The 19,328-nt window shown below is 38.5% G+C and overlaps 1 protein-coding gene across 3 annotated transcripts in view; it reads left to right on the plus strand.

The window, feature by feature from the left end:
• Positions 1-19,328, plus strand: part of LOC129573528 (fat-like cadherin-related tumor suppressor homolog) — a 153,516-nt gene that overhangs the window by 40,368 nt on the left and 93,820 nt on the right. The gene's annotated exons all lie outside the window — the stretch shown is intronic.

The raw sequence follows: 19,328 nt of genomic DNA on the forward strand, positions 1-19,328 counted from the left end.
ATACGCAAGGTGCATGATACGGAATGTGCATGAACACAAAAGAAGAGGCTGCGAGTAAGCATGCCAGAGCACACACAGACAACACAAGCGAATGCAAAAGAGAACAATAAAAATGCACATGGCAAACAGGGAGAAAATGAGCATAGATATATCTATACATATAAAATACAGAGCGAACGAGCAAAAGCCATTTATCCTGAGCACATTCGGTCGCTGGCACTCGGAATCCCCATCGACTTTGCACTCTCATACACTTACAAAAGATGCACACGGTGTGCCGACAGCATCTCAGCAATAGATTCATTCTTTAAACAATGCACCGAAAAGCAGACGAATTCGCTCGTTCGTTCGCTCACTCTCTGCAGTCTTTTGTTGGATGCTGCTTTTTTATCTTTTGAAAAACGATTTCACTGGATCATCGCGACACATCGTGCAAATAATAACAACATCTGCATCTGCATTCACATCTGCATTTTATACCGAAACGAACAAAGACAATTGCGATTTATATCCAAGAGAGCTGGAAATAATAATAAAAAATGGAGTCATCGTTGTAATACCCCACCGTCTGCCTGCTCGTTCACAATGCCGTGTAACGCGGGCACGAGGAGTCAATGCCGTTTTGTAGGCGAACAGGATATATGTATATATCGTTTTGACGCTCGTATGATCGTTATACACATTGTCAATCATAGTGTGATTAGCGACACTTAACTACATATACATACTCCCCGGAGATCAGCTACAATATCTAACCAAACTGTAAATTATCAATGAGCTGCGATTAATCCTTCAGCAAAACGCTGAATCGATTCATTCACACCGCGCAAAAGAGGGGAAAACATTGCTTAAGAAAAAAAAAACCTCGCTAATTATTTTGGTTGGCAAAGAAATCGTGCCGCACGATAGTGACGTATCTTTAGTCTTTCACAGTTAGCAGACTACGAAAGAAGCATGAATGATGCGCCTATTCAATGAAGCCCACACAATTTAAACTTTACTTGCAAATTTACTTCTCTACTTCTTTTTTTTTTCTTCTTTGTTGATCTTGCTTCGAGGCTGTGTGGTGATGGTGCAATCTCCGAGTGCAAGAGATATTTCTGGCTATTTTTTCGTCTGGATGAGTAATGGTTTCGCTTGATGCATGCATGCACCGTGTGCTTTGAACACAATTTATACTGCATCGTGGCGTCATTTCATAAATAAACGTAATCCGTTCGAGAGATACACAATGATATTTTGCTGCTTGAATGTGACTTTGAGTCGGTAATTTGTCATCATCTATCAAATTTCTATAATTCAATTTACAATAGTCGAACTTTTTTTTTTCACTCGATTTCTATCTATCTTCTGGCTCGTTCATTCTCTGTCTCACACATCGTTCATCCCAGATCCTCATCACTCTTGCGCACTGCTCATTTCACATTCGCCGACGCTGTGTTTGGGCTTTCGTTTGCTCATTATCTCCTGCACATTTTCCAAAACTACCGAAAGTTGAACGAAGGTCATGTGATTCATATGACGACTAAAGGGATTCACCCCGAAAATGTCACGTTCCCAATTCGCATTGCAAAAAAATTAAACTCATCATATTCATAGTCAATCATTTATGGAATGTGAATAATGAATGATTATGAGAATTCCCTCGTACATATCTCGTAGTGATATAATTTAATGGAATCAAAATTATTTTGCTAACGACAAAAATTGAAATATCGATGGGATTATTAATATATAAGGAATGAATTAAATAAATATGCTTAAAATTATATGGTGAAAATGATTGGTTTTCGAAATATGATTGCCACCTACGTTATGGTGATGCAAAAAGGCGGTGCCCATTGTTTATAATTATCAGTGGCAATCACCTTGTGTCTTTCGCCAATGAACGATAAGCTATCAAGTTCCGACCTGTGCTTCTCACTCACAATTCATTGAATGTATGTCAACAAACGCGAAACGACGAAACACTTGTGCTATCACCGACCGGACGAAGAACTAGTCAAAGATGAAACATACATTCTCGCTCTGTTTCTCTTGGTGCGACAATCTCTCTCTCGCTCGCACTACCTTGACTTAATGCCAATAACACACCGACGCAGCAAAAGCAGCAGCGTCACACTATTTCCGCTGTGATCGAATTTGGTGATGCTACGATATTATCGTGTCATGTTGGAAATGAATGAATAATGCGTTTGCCGTTCCATTAATCATTCAAATGTGAATAGCTTTGGATATTATTCATCTTTTTCGCTTTTGAACCTCCCTCGCGTTCTCTCACTCTCACCCGCTCGCCTGCTCGTTCATTTTCATATCTCTTTTGGCATTGGTTCTGATGTTCTGCCTTTGAGTTCACGCAGCGTTTGGCGGTGGCAGCGGTGGTGATGACGTCGATGACACTTTTTGCCATTGACTTTGTTCACTGAGGATTAAAACATACCGATGGATGTCTCAATATATCTATTTTATGGGTGATCGAATCCATTCAATTATTGCGATTGCTTTCACATCATTCCGTAAATAAATACATGGTTCCGTTGAAAATGAGCCAACGATGAAACGAAATGCGCTCGTTTTGCGATTAAAATGTATTTCTAGCTGGTTGTTGTTGGTTTTTTTTTATGCGAATTTAATGATCCAATATAAATGTATCCATTTATTGATTTGTTTTTTGCTGTTGCTGCTGTTGTTGTTGTTGTTGTCTGTGCGTTCTTGTTTTTTTCGGTGTGCTTTTTTTATATTGCAATTAGCTTGCGAAATACGGTGCCAAAGAGATACCGACTCGTTCGTTCGCTCATTTTCCTTCACAGTTGGTTTGGGTGTTTTGCAGGTATTATGTTTATAAAATTTCATTGGGGATTTGTGTTGAGAATATGCTTCAATTACCATTTCGGATGAATGGATCACCATTGCTGCTCTGTGTTGCTCGAATCAGCTAATAAATGCACGGCCGCCAGCCACACAGCCTCATTATGTAAACAATAACAACAACAAATAATGATTGCATACATATATCGTCATTTTGCGAGAGAGAGAGAGAGAGAGAGAGAGAGAGAGAGAGAGAGAGAGAGAAAAAAGCCATACCTTTTGATTGTATCTGACTGGCCAGAACAGAATTCACAAAATATAATCAATACCGGTCGCATCTCTCACGCCTCAACTCCATCCGTCTCTTTCTCTCTCTCTCTCTCACTCTCTCGTGTATACTTTTCATTCCTGTTTTCAGTGCTCGCTGAGAAATTGCCAGCCTTTTTTCGGATGTTTAAATCGCAATGGATATTTTTCCAACTGTAACTCTCTCGGCTGTTGGTTTCCTGTGTGCGCGCCCTCGCTCACTCACACTCACTCGCGCTTGTTGGCCGCTGGTTAATCTCATATCTTTCGCTCTCTTCCGTTCAGTCTGTTTCGCAATTCATTTGGTTTAGCTTTAATATTAAAATTTAAAATCATTTTGCATACGGAATGGACTCGTTGTTTTTTTTTATTCACTCTTTCGGTGCGTTTTACAAACGACTGAACCAGAGCCATATTCGCAAACATAATCGTGAAATCGTGTCGACTCAAATGCACTGAATAAATGAATATTATGAGTAAAAATCGGGGCGGCTCATTCGTATCGCGTGGATGGACCTGATGAAAATATTATGATGAAGAGAGAAAAAGTAAAAAAAAAATTCGAGCCATATTTCCTAGCCATTCTGAAATCATAGTGCAAAAATACACGATAAAACGACGGCAATACCGAATCGAACAAAAAAAGCATACGATTGAAATGGTCAGAAGACGGAACAGACAGGGGAAAAAAAAGCACGAAACATACTCACTCACACACACACATACACACATCACCCAAACTGAGACGAATGAGCAAACATGAATTACTCAACATGCAGTTAATGCATGTGCGTATGCACGCGACCGCCGCGATGAGCGGGTGTTTATTAATGTTTGAAATTGTAATTCGCAGCACTGACCGAGCGAGGAAAAAAACGCAACAGAGAATGAAAACACCCGTACTCGATCACAACTCATACTCTGCATCTGGACACTGTAATAAAATGTTAAAAAGTGCGTGTGCACTTTTTTTCGCTCCATTCATTCATTCATTCAGTCACTTTAACTTTTTGGTTCCATTTCATTTCACATTGTCACAGAAACCAACCTCATTTTTTTCTTCACTTCCAACAATGAGAGACAGAGAACGAAAAAAAATGTCAGTTTTTGGTCAAACCGAACAAAATATGTATAAATTTGTAAACAAAGACAAATATGAAAAAAAAAAATCGTCAACATCAGCACGGCAAAATGTTTATTGATGAAAAGAAATGAAAACATGAATTGGAAATCGAGAAAAATTGACACATACACACACACACACGCCGTCCAAATGCGCCTACGTATAGTGTAAAACAGCCGCAATGGGCCCATTTAATGAGGCGGTGGCGGCAACGAGAGATTTTGACAGAGAATGAGAAAACAAAAAAAAAGAAATAACGAATCGATCGTAGGAAATTTTCATTCATAATGCAGTAACACACAACATGTCATGTATATCACATGCACGACACTCGATGGTCACAGGTCGACCAAAGTGGGAATTTCAACTCAAACCGCAATAACAAACGGTTGTTTTGGTTAATGTGTGTTTGTGTGTGTATATTATTGTCGTTTTTTTGAGTTCGAGTTATTACTTTTTTTTTTGACCAAAAAAAGAATGACATTTTGTTTTTGAATGAAAAACCCATTTTTTTTTTCACCGGATAAAGAAATAAAAACAAAATAACGATCGAATCCAAAATGTTCGTTGGATCGTGTGCTTTGAATGTTTATGCAGCAAACGAAAAAATGAAACAAAGAGAACGAAATGAATCATTCGTTACGATGAATTCCATTCAGATTTAATAATTAATAGTTTAATCGGTTTTGAGCTTATAAACTGGCGTCAAAGACAACAGAAACAACAACAAGAAAAGACACACCATCCAATCGAATAATAAAATTGTCATCAAGCCGCGACAACACAAAACATGCCAACGAAATAAGATTACACATTGCACAAATGACCGACGACGAAAAAAAAAACTAAAACAAAAAACGTGCGACTAAAGAGAAAGAACAAAGCAGCGGCATCAAACGAAAACCCAGAAAAAAACAACAACAACAACGAAACAAAAAAAAATCCGAGACATGAGTAAGCAGTGGAAATCGTCTATTTATTAAAACAAGTTCATGTAAACACGCAACTAAAACTCAACTAAATGCCCATCGATTCGATGCCAAAAAAAATACAAAACGACGACGGCGGCAGCGACGACGACGACGATGAAGCACAACAAATCGCAGTTGGCGACGACCATTCGAGCCGATTCTCGGCCCGTTTGAATGATGATTCTCATGCGTGTATTTTGTTTCCATGCGAAATTGCATTTGATTTTTTTTTTGGGAAAGAGAGAGAGAGAGAGCGGGCCGCTTTTGTTGCATGCCTTCATTAGTGCGGTTATTGTTGTTGGCTTCGTGTGCCTGTATGTCGGTCGATCGTCGTCGTTGTTGCAGACTTTGCGTTTCGGTACGTCTTTGTGTTTCTGTCATTTTAAATCACCTCGGATCCACTCTCTCTCTCTCTCTCTCTCTAGAATACTTTCGGTTTAGTTCCCGCACGCTGATAAATTTTCGCTTATAATTTTAGTCCTTTTTTCATTTCACGGTCGTTGCATATCGTGCTCTAGCCAAACTAAAGCCGCCGTCACTGCATGCCATATATCTTGAAATCTACTGGTTTTTTTTCGCCTTTTCCTGGTCCTTTTTTCGGTATGCGCTGAAGATTTTTATCGCTTATTTGGAATTTTCAGCACATGAAAATGCGTCACCAGATACTGCGTTTTTTTTCTGTTTGCAATCCCATAGTTTTAACGGAGAGACAAACGCACTTAACTGAATACTTTCTAGAAGAGCAAGCTCGTGCTGGACGCAAAAAGCCACCGAAACAGAAGTTACGCTTTACTTGATAATGGTTTCGGAAATATGATCGCAAATTTTATCTGAAAACTGCATGCACATTTTTGATCGATGCGACAACACAGGACATTAGAATAAATTTAACAAAAGGGAAAAAGCGTTTTTTTTTCCACAAAAATAATCCAATTGCATGCGGAATCCCAAGTGTGTCAAGCTTGAATAAGCAAATGATAGCATAAATAAGTGAAACGCTTGCATCTGGATTATTTCTGGCCTCATGCTGGCTCCCCTGTTCGTTCTCTTTCTATCAGTCGTTTGCTCGCTCGTTCGTTCGCTCTCTTTCAGTACATTTCGAATATGCACTTCCAATGAGATCGGAAATTTTGCAGAAAGATGATCGCAGGATATATAAATGAGATTGAGCATATGTATCAAAACGACGAGCGGAACAAAAAAAAATGCAAACAAAACAAACGATTTAGAATGAGGGCTGTACATACATTTGTCAATTTTGTTTGAGATGCTGATCTAAAAGTCTTGTGCCCAAATCTCCCGAAATGTCTGTGTGAATTTGTGCGTTCGGGTTTTTTTCCCTCATTCTCTCTCTCTCTCTCTCCCGCTTTATCATGTTTTCTCTGTTCATCTGATTTCGCTCCATATATCGAAATCGGATCACAATTTTATCCTGTTGTGTGCTCGTTTTGATTGGTTTTTATGTCAAACATTTATTGCTGGCGTTTTTATTCTTTCTTTTCTCGTTCGAAAAACGGTGCCCGAAAAATGTTTACGTTTACAAATCCACATCAAAATCATCATCAGCATCATCATTTCGTTCATCATGTTTTCGAAATTTTCTCTTGTCAGCTTTTGTCATAGACGAGATAGAGATTTGTGTGTGTGTGTGTGTGTGTGTGCGTTTTTTTTCTTCGTTCGTTCGTTTATTCGTTTGTCGAATGAAGAATGAGCCACATGATGGAATAGATATATGTATACATACGAAGACGAATGAGAGAAAAAAAAGCACAGAGAACGAACGGTATGCGTCCAGCTAAGGAGACATAAAATGTTCGTATGGCATGCGATAATTTCATTCGTACAAACTGAAAACTGCACGATGTCTACAAAATCACCCGGCAAATGAGCGAAGAAAATCACAAGAGAAAAATCGTCCGGTCGAGAGACGCAAAATAGAGAATAACAAAAGACGAATGTATGGCCTCGACCGAGAGAGAGAGAGAGATTGAGCCAAAAACGAGTTGAAAGAAGAACACAAACACATAACCCGAACCAACGAACAGTAACAACAAAGAGCACGCTGCATGAAAGCAAGTTGAAAGGCTGAAATGATTGTGTGCGAATATAAAAATTAATTCAATTTATTTTTATTTTTATTTTTCACTTAATTGTGCATGGTATGTTTCTTTTTTGTCTCATCTCACTTGTTTCCTCTCATTTCAGTGGTGTGTATATGTGCGCTACGTGCGAGGATTGTGCTTGTTGTTCAATTTTCTTCTCATTTTTCTTTTGGTCACTTTTGCAGCCATTTCGCTCCTCTTTTCCCCCTCTTTCTCTCTCACTGTGCATGTGTATTCTCTCAACATTGCCGAAAAAAGGTCTTCGTCTGCTCTCACATTGGTTCTTTTGGTCAAAATGTGTGCATTCATGTTGCTTTCTTCCACTTGGCAGAAAGAGTTGCGGTCGATGTCTATCGTTTGGGTTCACATCGCATTTTCGTCGAGCATCGAGAGATTTTGCACGGGAACGAAGAGAGGGAGCGAAAACGAGCGAATAACAATAATTAGTTATTTATAATTTGTTCTTCGGGTCTAAAGTCGTCATCGTCAATTTGGCTACGTAGCTGTCGCGTTTCGGTGTTTTTTTTCTCTCATTTTCTCTTTTCATGTTTGACATTTTCACTGCAGATGAATTAAAGATAATTGCATTGAAAGCCGTCATGCACGTTCAGGTTCACATACATACGGATGATTCATCGATTCAGCTCGTTCTCGCGCGAACGCACGTTGCATCCATGCACGTATGCAGGACCCTATACACATCGTCCAAATAAATCTTACTCATCGAATTAAAAACAGACAAAAAAAATGCGCCTTTTTATATCAACTGACATGTGAGACGGTTCAATTTGGTTATATCGAGGGAGAGAGATAGATAGCCCAGCGCAACCACTTAAATGCGAAAAAACGTTTTAGCGATGCAAATGATTTTGCCCATAAAAATTAATTGGCTTTTCGATTAATCATTCAATAATTTATTGATTTTCTCTTTTGATATTCTCTCTCTCCCTCTGACGCGCGCGTACGCTGTCTTTTTTAATTTTTTCTCTCGTCTTTTTTTTTCTTCCCTTTCTGTATTTCGGATGTCTCTTGTCTGCTCTTCTGCTAATTGCGATGCAAAAATCAATTCAATCTTCCATCGTGATGTAAAGATCGTGAATTATGCCATACTTGAAAAACCTTTTACGGTTTATTCGAGTGTTTGTCTTGCGTCTACTGTGGGATTTTTCTGTAACGAGCCAAGTGATTGAGAGAGAGAAAGAAAGAAAAAAGAACTCGGCCCAGGATTATACTTCACAAGAAATGTGAATGTGAATTTGTGTGTATGTGAGCATATTATCGAAGTGGCAGCAATTTGTGGAGAGTGAAGCCACATCAGGAGAAGCAAGAAATGCAGGAAAAAAAACCATCGAGAAACCGGGAGAAAGAGAGAAAAAAGGAAACACGATTTCCCTTATTGCGAAACATAATTTTTATTGCGGGCGCAAAAATTGAAAGGTGGATGACACATCAGATCATCATGCATCGTGATAAAACGAGTGCTTTTTCGCTTCGGTTCCATTGAAAGTTCAGTTTTTTTTTATTACATCGTCGTCGTCTTCTTCTCATCCACTCACTTGAGCTCTAGCAAATTATTCACGTGGAATTTGCAGAATTTTGTGCTGTGTCGGCAAAGACACACACACACACACTCACATCCCAACGAACAGAAATGATTGCCAGGCAAAGGAAGCGAAAAAATACGAACGCGAACGCAATATTTCATGATATTTTAACATAATATATTTTGTTTCATTAGATTTTTTTTTCTTTTCATCTACGATGCGTGAACAAATGAAATTCATGGGGAAAAAAATTCAAATGGTTTGAGTATGTATCGTTCACAAATCGAACGATAAATCTGTTCCACATGCTCGAGTCAAAAGTCATGGCGGTGCCGAGCAAAAGTAACAGCAAGACAAAAACCAAAAGCAGATCGAGTCAAAGAGGGGAGCAACCAGAGTCCCTGTAGGAAGCGAAATAAAGTGGAAAATTAAAAACGATTTAAAAGTCGATTTGATCTGATTATTTGTAAATAAAATAAATTATCTCTGAACGGTGGCAATGCGCGGCGAGCGATTGAACGAGCAACCGAAAGAGATGAAAAACCAAAGAGCAAAGAATGCGGAATGAACACACGTTTTCATCGTATTAACATTTATTATGATAATCATTTTTGGTTTTAACGTGTATATTTTCCCTCACTTTGTCTATGCCGATAAAAATGATAAAAGCGATGACGGAAATCCGAGTTGCGTGTGATTTGGTGCCTACCATTCTTCCACAAGCCATAAGGCACACACAAACACACACATCATTTGCGAATCAAAACATACATCATACCAAATTTGGTTGAGTCTTTGTTTGAGCCGATCCAGAGACATAGAGAAATAAAACAACCGCTGAAAGCGGCTCAAATGTGCGTATTTTGACGGTACATTTCCGTTATTCTCTTTTCGTTCACTTCATCCGGGATTCACTAATTCTCATCTTCCCCGACCGAAATCGTCATTTCTAGCTCATTTCAGCTCTGCATTTTTATTATCGACAGATTCGCTCTGCTTCCTCTTCCTTCTCTTTCACTCTAGTTCTCTGCGGTGTGAGTCTCTTCGTTTCCATTTTGCTTTTTCATTTCGATTTCGCCCTCATTTCGACCAATGTGTTCATAATAATCGAGAAACAACAATGAATAAATCGAAAGAAAATCGAATTTCGGCCAGAAATCACACATCGATTCAAATGGTGTGTGTGTGTATTTTGGGCCGATTGAATCCACTTCGAACAAATGGCTTTGAATGTACAATTGTACATAATGAGGTATTGCATAGATTTAGTGCAGGCCCGTCTACATTTAACATGAGACTTATATGTCAAAGTACACGTATCTATATACGTAGTCACACCGACTAGTCCGAGATAAAAACGGGATCGAATCGTCTTTTGTGCGGTTTTATCGCAAGTGAATTGTGGTTGTCGGTTGTTCATCCAATTCCATCGACCTATTTTTTTCTCATTTGTCAGGTGTTTCAAAAAACTCTCTCTAATATATATATGGCCCTAAATTTCTTTTAATACATAGCTCAAACCGGCTTTAATGGAAAAACAAGACCGCAGAGCTTCGCTTCGCTCCGCTCTGCGTTCTTGAGTTTTTAGTTACTTAATCTATTTTGTTGTTTCACAACAAACTTTTTTTTGGCGCACTACATGAAATGTATTTCATCAAAGTAACTTTGAAGTAATATATAAGAAACAAATAAAATGTATGATACTAATGTATGATAAAATATAGTTTGGAAAAATAAAAAAAAATTGTATGTCAATCTTTTATGTATATATGAAGTGTTATATATTAAATCTTCATTAGTGCACCGGTTTTAAATCAAATAAAGAATATGAGCATATAATTCAAATTCACCAACATTTGTTTGAGTAGTCAAACTTGACCGAGAAAAAAAAAGCAGATTAGTAGCTCTACATTTCATGTAGTGCTAAAAAGGAACTCTTTTCATACAACGACAACAGAATGTGTTCATTCTCTCTTTCTGTCCCGATGGCGTGTATAATTTTTATGCTGGAATAAAAATGTCGGTGACTTTATTAAGATTTCGATCTTTTTGACACTTGAAAATATTGTTGGTCATCAATTCGTGTCTTGTTGGCTGGGAGAAAGTTCAATAAAATGTGAATAAATTGCATCCACTTTTCGTTCGGGAATGCTCAGGATGCATAAGAAATTTTCGTTCGATTTCCATCACACATCTTCAAACCTATACAAACAGACACACTCACACTCACACAAACACCGGAAAAATAAAACGCCACAGCCATATATTAGAATGTGTCTCATTTTTCGCGTGTGCCGCCTTTGTTTACATCTTGATACGGTGCCTCATTTCTCTCTACCTCAATCCAGTTTTTTTCTGCACTGCATCCATCTACGTTTTTGTTGTTCCTGGCAAAACTTCAATAAATTGCAATTTTTGCAAGCAACCCCATCTCTCTCGCTATCTCCTTTTCGCTCTCTGTGTGTGGACGTCTATTGTGTGCAATGTTCATTGTATTAGGTGCCGTCAATTTATACACTGCATTCAATTTTAAATAAATTCCCATTTACGATCCTCGTAGTCAACTATTCATGTCATCGTGATCAGCCTCATACACGTTGAAAAATTCTTTTTCTCCGTCTTCCTTGCTCGTGCTCCTCATCCTTTCATTTTACTGACACAGTGACAAGCTGATATCGCTGTTAATATGTATCAACGGTATTTCTCATTAAAACGAGAGAGAGAGAGAGAGAGAGACACTGTGAAAAAAAAGAGATCGAGAGAAAGAGAGCGAGCGCGAGCGCTCACATAAACATAAATAGATTGTGTCATATGTTGGATGCTTCCCGTTTCATCTTTGCACTTATCGTTTTCGCTTATTTTGACATTGTCTCTCTGCGATGCAGGTTTCTCCTCTCTTTAATACTGATGTTGCTGCTGATTCTTCTGCTCTCATCTTGCATGTTCTTCTCCCTTGTGCAGGTCTCCATGTGTAATTTGATAAAATGGCTTTTGTTTGCCGTTGAATATGATATTGTCTATATGTGTGTGTTAGCGAGAGATTGAGTGAGCGCGACTGGTTCCCTGGGTTTTTATAAATTTTTTCTATTAAATCATGCCATATTCTGCTTACGATGCCACACAAGAAATTGCACGGCAATGAATAAAGAATGAGAGCATAATATAAATCGGTTGTATCGCATCGTCAATACAAGCGATGACAAAAGTGGAATAGATTGAAAGAAAGAGGACAGGAGGCAGTTTGATGGTGACAAAAAAAACGACGAAGCTCACATCGTCGACATTGACTAATGTGATATTCGTTTGTTTTTCTATGCAAAAATATGAGGAGGTAGCGTGCGAAGGCACAGGCATTCAAAAAGAAATTGTGCTCACAATTACATGTGTATTGTGGCACATGTCATTTGAGCCAACAACGAGAGCCCAGTGAATTATGGCAGCAGGAGCAGCAGTTATGATGAGAAATAGAGCAAAAGTGAAGTGAAATGTATGGTGTGTGTGTTTCGCTTGAATTTATCTTGGCGCGTGCTATCGATATCTTTTGTTTTAGTTATTGTCATCGTTTTGTTCCATTGTTCCGCTTCTTTCGCAATTAATTTTGCATGAAAGATAGAAAGATAAATGTGACGGAAGAGTGTGAGCGTGGAAGTGAGAGATAGAGAACAGCTGGGAAAAATGCGGAAATTGTTAAACAAATGCACCTTATTCGATGGGGTTGCGAAACCTGCTCGCCAAGCGATTGAGATCAGTGTGTCGAGCTAAAGCGGCGATGAAATTGAAAGTGATTGTGAAGTGCATGATATATGACTGGAATTCAAATAAAACTAACCACGAACAAATAACACGCATACCGCAAAGATTTCCCAAGAACACACCCATCCACCCACAAAAACGAACTTATATTTACTCGTTGCGTCTATCTCGCCCGCTCTTGCCATCACAAATGACAAAGTCAAAGCCATTAGAGTGCATTAGAAAGTGTACCCACTAGTCAGAAGTATTCAGGAAACACCTACGAGACATGTGTTCACACCGCAAATATTCACACAAACATACACAGTACACACACACACACACACACACACACACACACACACACGCGCGCGCGCGCGCTCAAAACCAAAGCCCAAGCTCAAGAGACATAAGCACAAACGCATCTTGAGTTCGGGATTTGCAAAAGGCAAAATATGGTTTGGGTTTTTGATGTGGTGCGACGTGACATCGTTCGGTCAAATGGTGACAGAAAGAAAGATTCATGCGAACAGTAGATGAATGAGTGAAACAAAGAGCCGTATATGTTAGCTAGCCCACTTATTTCTCCATAATCTTTGGCTATAGAGCACAAATCGCACACACACACACACATACATACATATCGCACAGAAGCCACTGTGGTGTGTTTATACCATAACTGGGAGAGGCGGCGGGCGGTGAGAGGGGGTGCAAATGCAAAAACAAGCACGCGAACTGACTAATCAGTCGAGATAGATAGAAATGAGATGGAGAACGGGTGCCATAAATCCCATTTAATTAAATATCTTAAGGTCGAATGTGTGTATGTGAATTAATTTAAAACATTTCATGCCTCATCCTGCCTCTCACCAATGTTCAGTCTTAGCACGCACGCATTCACTCAAAATCCCAGAAATAAAACGACATGCATGCAAGCAACAAAGCAGCATGTGTATTTATTTTCGACACACATCCACACACAAACACAATGGAGAGAAGAGCACACAGGAGATGATTCGATTCGTCTGCATGTCTGTCCTCAGCTGAGGATTTATAGGTGTGTTTTCGCCTTTTACTGAATATTCATGCAATTTTGTATTCAGATTAAGACGTTCGCTTCCAATGGATCTCTCTCTCTCTCTCTCTCTCTCTCTCTCTCTCTCTCTCTCTCTCTGAGTGTGTGTATTTAAGCTTAACACACACTCGCTCGCATTCACCAATTGATATAGAGATCCAAATATCGAACGGAAAAACTCACAAACAAGTAGCAGAAGCAGTTACACTCAAAACACACATGCATATCTATATATATGGGGATCTATAAATTCAACAAAATCCAAACCCAAACAATACACTATCTACATGCGAATTCTATAGTTTTGTGGTATTCACAGGCAAATATTTAGATTTCCGTTTCTCTGGTCGCTCTGTTCTCACTCTCGCCTCTATTCGGGATTTACGTTTCTGCCGTGCAATTTGCATATTTGGCTTTTGTTTTTTATGGCCACGTTTCGCTTATTCCACTTCTATCTTTCGTGTCGCGCGCACACAGCCCGGAACAGCACATAATTTGATTGAAACACAGATCCAAATGATTAAATGTGTTTTTGTCATTTTCTGACAATGGTCCGGGCGTTATAGTTTCATCTCATTTTTTTTCGTTCGCTTACACCGTCGATGCAATGCACACGGCGATATAAACATGGAAATGTGAAATTTGCGGACGAGATTGAGAAAAAGTGGCCAGTAAATCGAAATTAGACTGTGTGGTTAATAGAAAAACCGAAATGTGCCTGAGATATTGATAATTTCATTAGAAATTTAATGTTTTAATCAACATATTCAAATTTTAGAATAGCACGGCTAACAGTATGTTTCCGTATTTTGATACATCTATGCACCACAAATGTCAGGAGAAAATGCCATTCTAAAAAGCATATCCATTTGCCATTTCATTCATTCTTCTTCTTTTTTTTCTGTTGGTTGTGTACATAAACGCCGGAACATCGTCATTTGATGATGTTGTTTCAATAATGATATACACAGCCAGTTCATATTATTAAAAAGCTAAAAAAAATGGTCGAAATACACATAACTTCCTGATAGCCATTTAGAATTTTAATGACATATCAACCATTTTACATCTATTTCACGTGCGCACACGGCTCACTGCTGCTGCTGCTGCTGCTGCGGCTGTTGTTGTTGTTGCCATTGCTGATGCAAAACTCCAAAACAATAACAATAAAAACGTTAAAACGTGCAATAAAAAAGGGCTACAACATTTTTGACCGATGCCCTTGCCGTTTGATCCCAAAATGAAAGTGAATTGCCCAGTGCCCGACACTCACGCTCCTACCATTTCGTACCGTAATTGTTTTTAATGAAAATTTTCATTTTTCATTGCTTCGTTTGTGATCGCCAACGCAACACACAGAGCGAGAAAGGAAAACAGAAAAAAAATTAAATAAAACCGAAACAAACCGAATCGCGTCATCGTCATTTTGCGCCAGATTTTTTAACGGCCACTCTCTGGTAATGATGACGCTATAATTTAAATTAATGATCTATTTGACTCGATTCCAATTTATATGAATGAATGTAATTCATTTTATTTCCAGCCCATAAAATCACATATTCCATCGTGTGCGCTCGTTCGGCGCAAAATTGAACGAAATTGCTATTGTAAAATGTATGTGTAAGCAACACTTGTTCAATTAAATTGATTTCAATTTCATTTTTTTTTGCTGCTCCTCCCGTCACCATTTTCATTCCGTTTGAAATAAAAATGCGTCTTTGCACTTTTACAGCGCGCACTTTAAGTGGCCGATATAGATTTGCATTTTGGGTTGGATTTCCATTTATTGGGTCAACCTGTTTTTTTCTCCCCTGTTTTTTTTTCTCCTTTTTTTCTTGTTTTTCCGCGTTGCTTCGGCAAGCATCTTCCTTTCATGGTAAAATGCAAAGCGTATTTGTTTGTTGCACTCACACAACGAAAACTGATCACGTCTCATCGGAACGATCGAATCTCAAAGTCTCCAAAGCCCTTATTGCTCTATCTCAATCTAAATCTAATTGATGGCATTTGATTTCTTTGGTCGCACTGTTTGTCCCGATGCGACGCTGCTGCTGCATGCAAAAATATCTCAAGTTGTGTTTTGTAAAAGAACTAATCATTGAATGTGTATGAGGCAAAGAGAGAGAGAGAGAGAGAGAGAGAGAGAGAGAGAGAGTTGGCTGTCTTTTGTGTACATTGTGTACACTCTGCTTGAATTCCACTTTAATTTTAGCAATGATAGATTTATGGTTAACATAAATAATATTTTCGGTATGCCTTTCTGCGTTCCAATTTAACTATTTCTTTGCATTTCAAATTTTTCTCTCCCTCTATCTCTCTCGCTGTCGCTCTTTCGCTCTTTCTCTTTCTCTGTGTAGTTTTGTGTGGATGCCTTGCATCATCCGCATTCATTGGGCATTCAGTAGTTCTCTTTTTTTCTCCTTGTTCGTTTTTTATTTCCTTTTCCCTCTGTTCATTGTGTACTGAGACTGGCTGTGTTCACTTTGAACGGTTCACTTGCACAGGCACTTAAAATGCACACACAATGCCGGGCCAGCGTTGAACACAGAAAAAAATGGGAAGAAAATGCAAGCGAATACAACGATCACACAGCCACACAAAAATGAGAAGCAAGGGAATTTCAACGCATAAAATTTATAATAATTCCTCGAAATATTATTTATGAATGAAAAATGTTTTAATCCGTTTGGTTCGGGAGAGGAATTTTAAAATTGATTTTATTACGTAGGCAATCGAATGCATTGTGAGTCTCTCTCTCTCTTCTTTCCTCCCCCCTCTCTCTCTCTCTCTCTCTCTCTCTTTCTTTCGCCGTTTTTTCTGCGATTGGCCATTAGTTTCGAGATTAACGGTTCGATTAACAACACAAAATACTATAGAAAATATTTATATACGCAAAAGTAGTATATCTCTCGTCGATTTCTTATGCACTCGCTATGCCTTTTATGAATAATATTTGTGCCTTTGTCGTGGTTGCGCGTTTTTTTCCGCTGCAAAGTGAATGATTTATTCTTGGAGCGATGAATTGACAGACTCCGACCGATTTTCGATATCGAATGTGATTTTCTGTTTTATTTGCTTTTCTTGCTCATTTTGATTGAACCATTTTAATTCGTACAATGTGCTGCATTCTTCGATGTGCTGTGATTCCATGCCGTCTCGTGGTGTTTTTTCTTTCCTTCTCTTGAGCGTTTAAATTGAGTGCATTGCAAATTTATGTGGTCGTTTGACTGAATTGGCGAGTTCTTTGCTCTCAATTCTCTATCAATTCTTCGCTTTTTGTACCACGATTAATCATCATGTTCAACAAATTAATTGAATTGTTGCATATTGTTCGCTCGGGAATCTGTGTTTTTTTTTTTGCGCCATCAAATTACACACGGCCCGCTTTCCATATCCCGTACCAGCGGCCCTCCAGCTCACTCTCATGACATTTACTTCTATCGAACTAACACTTGCCAAATGTGTACACGTATTGGATATTCGTGATGGGCACAAATCACGCTTTGTTATAGTTTCAACAGAAGTATGATTTCATTAAAGTTCATAGCCATAATGAGCATGCAAGCGTTATGCAATTTGGTTGACTTGAATGAAATGCACTGCACAAACGGTCAAACAGGAGAAGAAAAAAATTAATTGAGTGCTTTACGATACTGAACTCTCTTGAACGAGCAATCAATTCAATCGACCCCAAACACCCATCACGCATACAGTATCAGTTTTGTAACGAAATGCGCGCTGAGCGCAAGAACGAGAAAAAAGGCGTCAATAAAAGACAATTTTGCATAAGTAGTACTTCGGTATCTTTATAAAACGAGAGAGAGAGAAAAAAAAACACCAAAAAAAGTACCGTGAGCTCGTCGCGTATGAACACGTTATTCATAATTTATTGTTGCGTTTGGAGTTGAAGCGCACTTCAGTCAGTCTGTTCGTTCAGTGCAGTAGCACACATCGTGAACGGTGTACAACACTAAAATTCGGTTTTTCTGTGTGCGCTCTGCCCTGCTTTTGCCATTCAATAAATTCATCGGTATATCGAGTAGAGGATTTAAAGTCGTCATTTTTCGGCACTTCTGGAACCAACGATTTGCTATTGCTGCTGCTGCTGCTATTGTTGCCCCCATTGTTTATGGCATAATAAAAGTTTAATCACCGGCTATTAAAAAGTGAATGCTTATTTATTATTTAAAAGAGCTGATTTTCGACAAATATGGAAAGCGCACGAGATAAATTACGGTGTGTGTGTTTTTTCTTCTTCTTCGGGGATACAAACAGCAACAACAACAACAACAACAACAATAACAACAACAACAATAGCAGGAGTAGCAGCGGTAACAATTCCTCAATACGATCGAACTGTAAATGAGTGACATTATGATATGCGTCGCGGAGATGCAGAACAACATGCAAAAAGAATGAGGAACCATGAATTACCTTAATTTCATCTCGTTGTTGCTGCATTTTTTTCTTCGTTCGTTCATATTCGTTGGCTGTTGTTGTGTCGTTTTGAGTTGCCCCCACGGAAAATGTCACATGCATACTCATTTTGGCTGGGCAAAAACGATTAAAACACTTTGCACGAATGTGCAATCACTTAATGGCTCACATTCAAATTGCTTGCTCGAACGAAATGTGTGTGTGTGTGTGTATTTTGTACGCAGCTATAATTTGTGTAGCAGAAAGAAAATTGCCTTCAAAAACAACGCTTTTGGCACGGAAATTCAATTCAATTTTGCCATTTTGTGGGCCTTTGTTCTTCGTTGTTGTTTTTTTGCCTCTCTTTTAAATTCATTTAAACGACTAAAGCCATCCTAATTTGGATTCATTGAAATGCATTTCGTTTATTGCATCGTATCAATTGTGGGTTATCCACGTTGTCGTAGTGTTTTTTGTTTGTTGTTGTTGTTATTGCTTCAGTCACCGTTCAATGTTTGGGTTTCATTTTTTGGCCCGAATTTCGTATTTTGTTTTCATTAGCGCGATTTTTTTTCCCCATGGTGGGTGTTGTAAGCATTTCTCCTTTTTCTTCACTTCGGTTCTTAATTGCTTTATGTGCAAATTTTTCCACGAAATGTGTATGTGTGCTCGTTCTATTTTGACTTGATGCAACCAATTTATTGCGATTGCTCTTTGCTTTCGGCACATTTTGTTTTTTTCATCCGTTGGCTTCTGAAAACCAAATGTTTATAGTCATTTTATTGGAAATCTGCTTCAGCATGAAATTCTCACTGTTTATTAGATTTTGTTTCATGAGCTGAAACAGTGTTTTTTTTTTCTGTAGTTGTCAAAATACAATCTTTACTGTTGAATTAGATTCCCTGCTAAAAAATGTGGAGATTTAAAAGAGGGAAAAAAAGAACGTCACTCAAAGCAAAATGAATTAGATGCAAATTCCCACTGTGCTCCCATAGACAACGCAGTGAATAGTATTTGTTCAGAAAAATAGCATAATGCTGTAGCAATCAATTTGAATGATCGTGAATTGATATGTATCGCATACCCTTTGATCTCCGCATACGATAACTGAAAAATCAGTTACGTCATTCAATCGCTATGTGTATGTTGGTGTTTTTTTTTGTTCGCCTGTCACCGCCACAGCATTGGTTTTCAAAATGAAAACGCGCAATAGAATTTAACGATCAAAATGAGTTCATGAATTTTAATTGC

This window comes from Sitodiplosis mosellana, unplaced genomic scaffold (genome assembly GCF_009176505.1).
Source record: "Sitodiplosis mosellana isolate CC-2019 unplaced genomic scaffold, AAFC_SMos_1.0 Smas_scaffold_6099, whole genome shotgun sequence".
NCBI classification, from domain to species: Eukaryota; Metazoa; Arthropoda; class Insecta; order Diptera; family Cecidomyiidae; genus Sitodiplosis; species Sitodiplosis mosellana.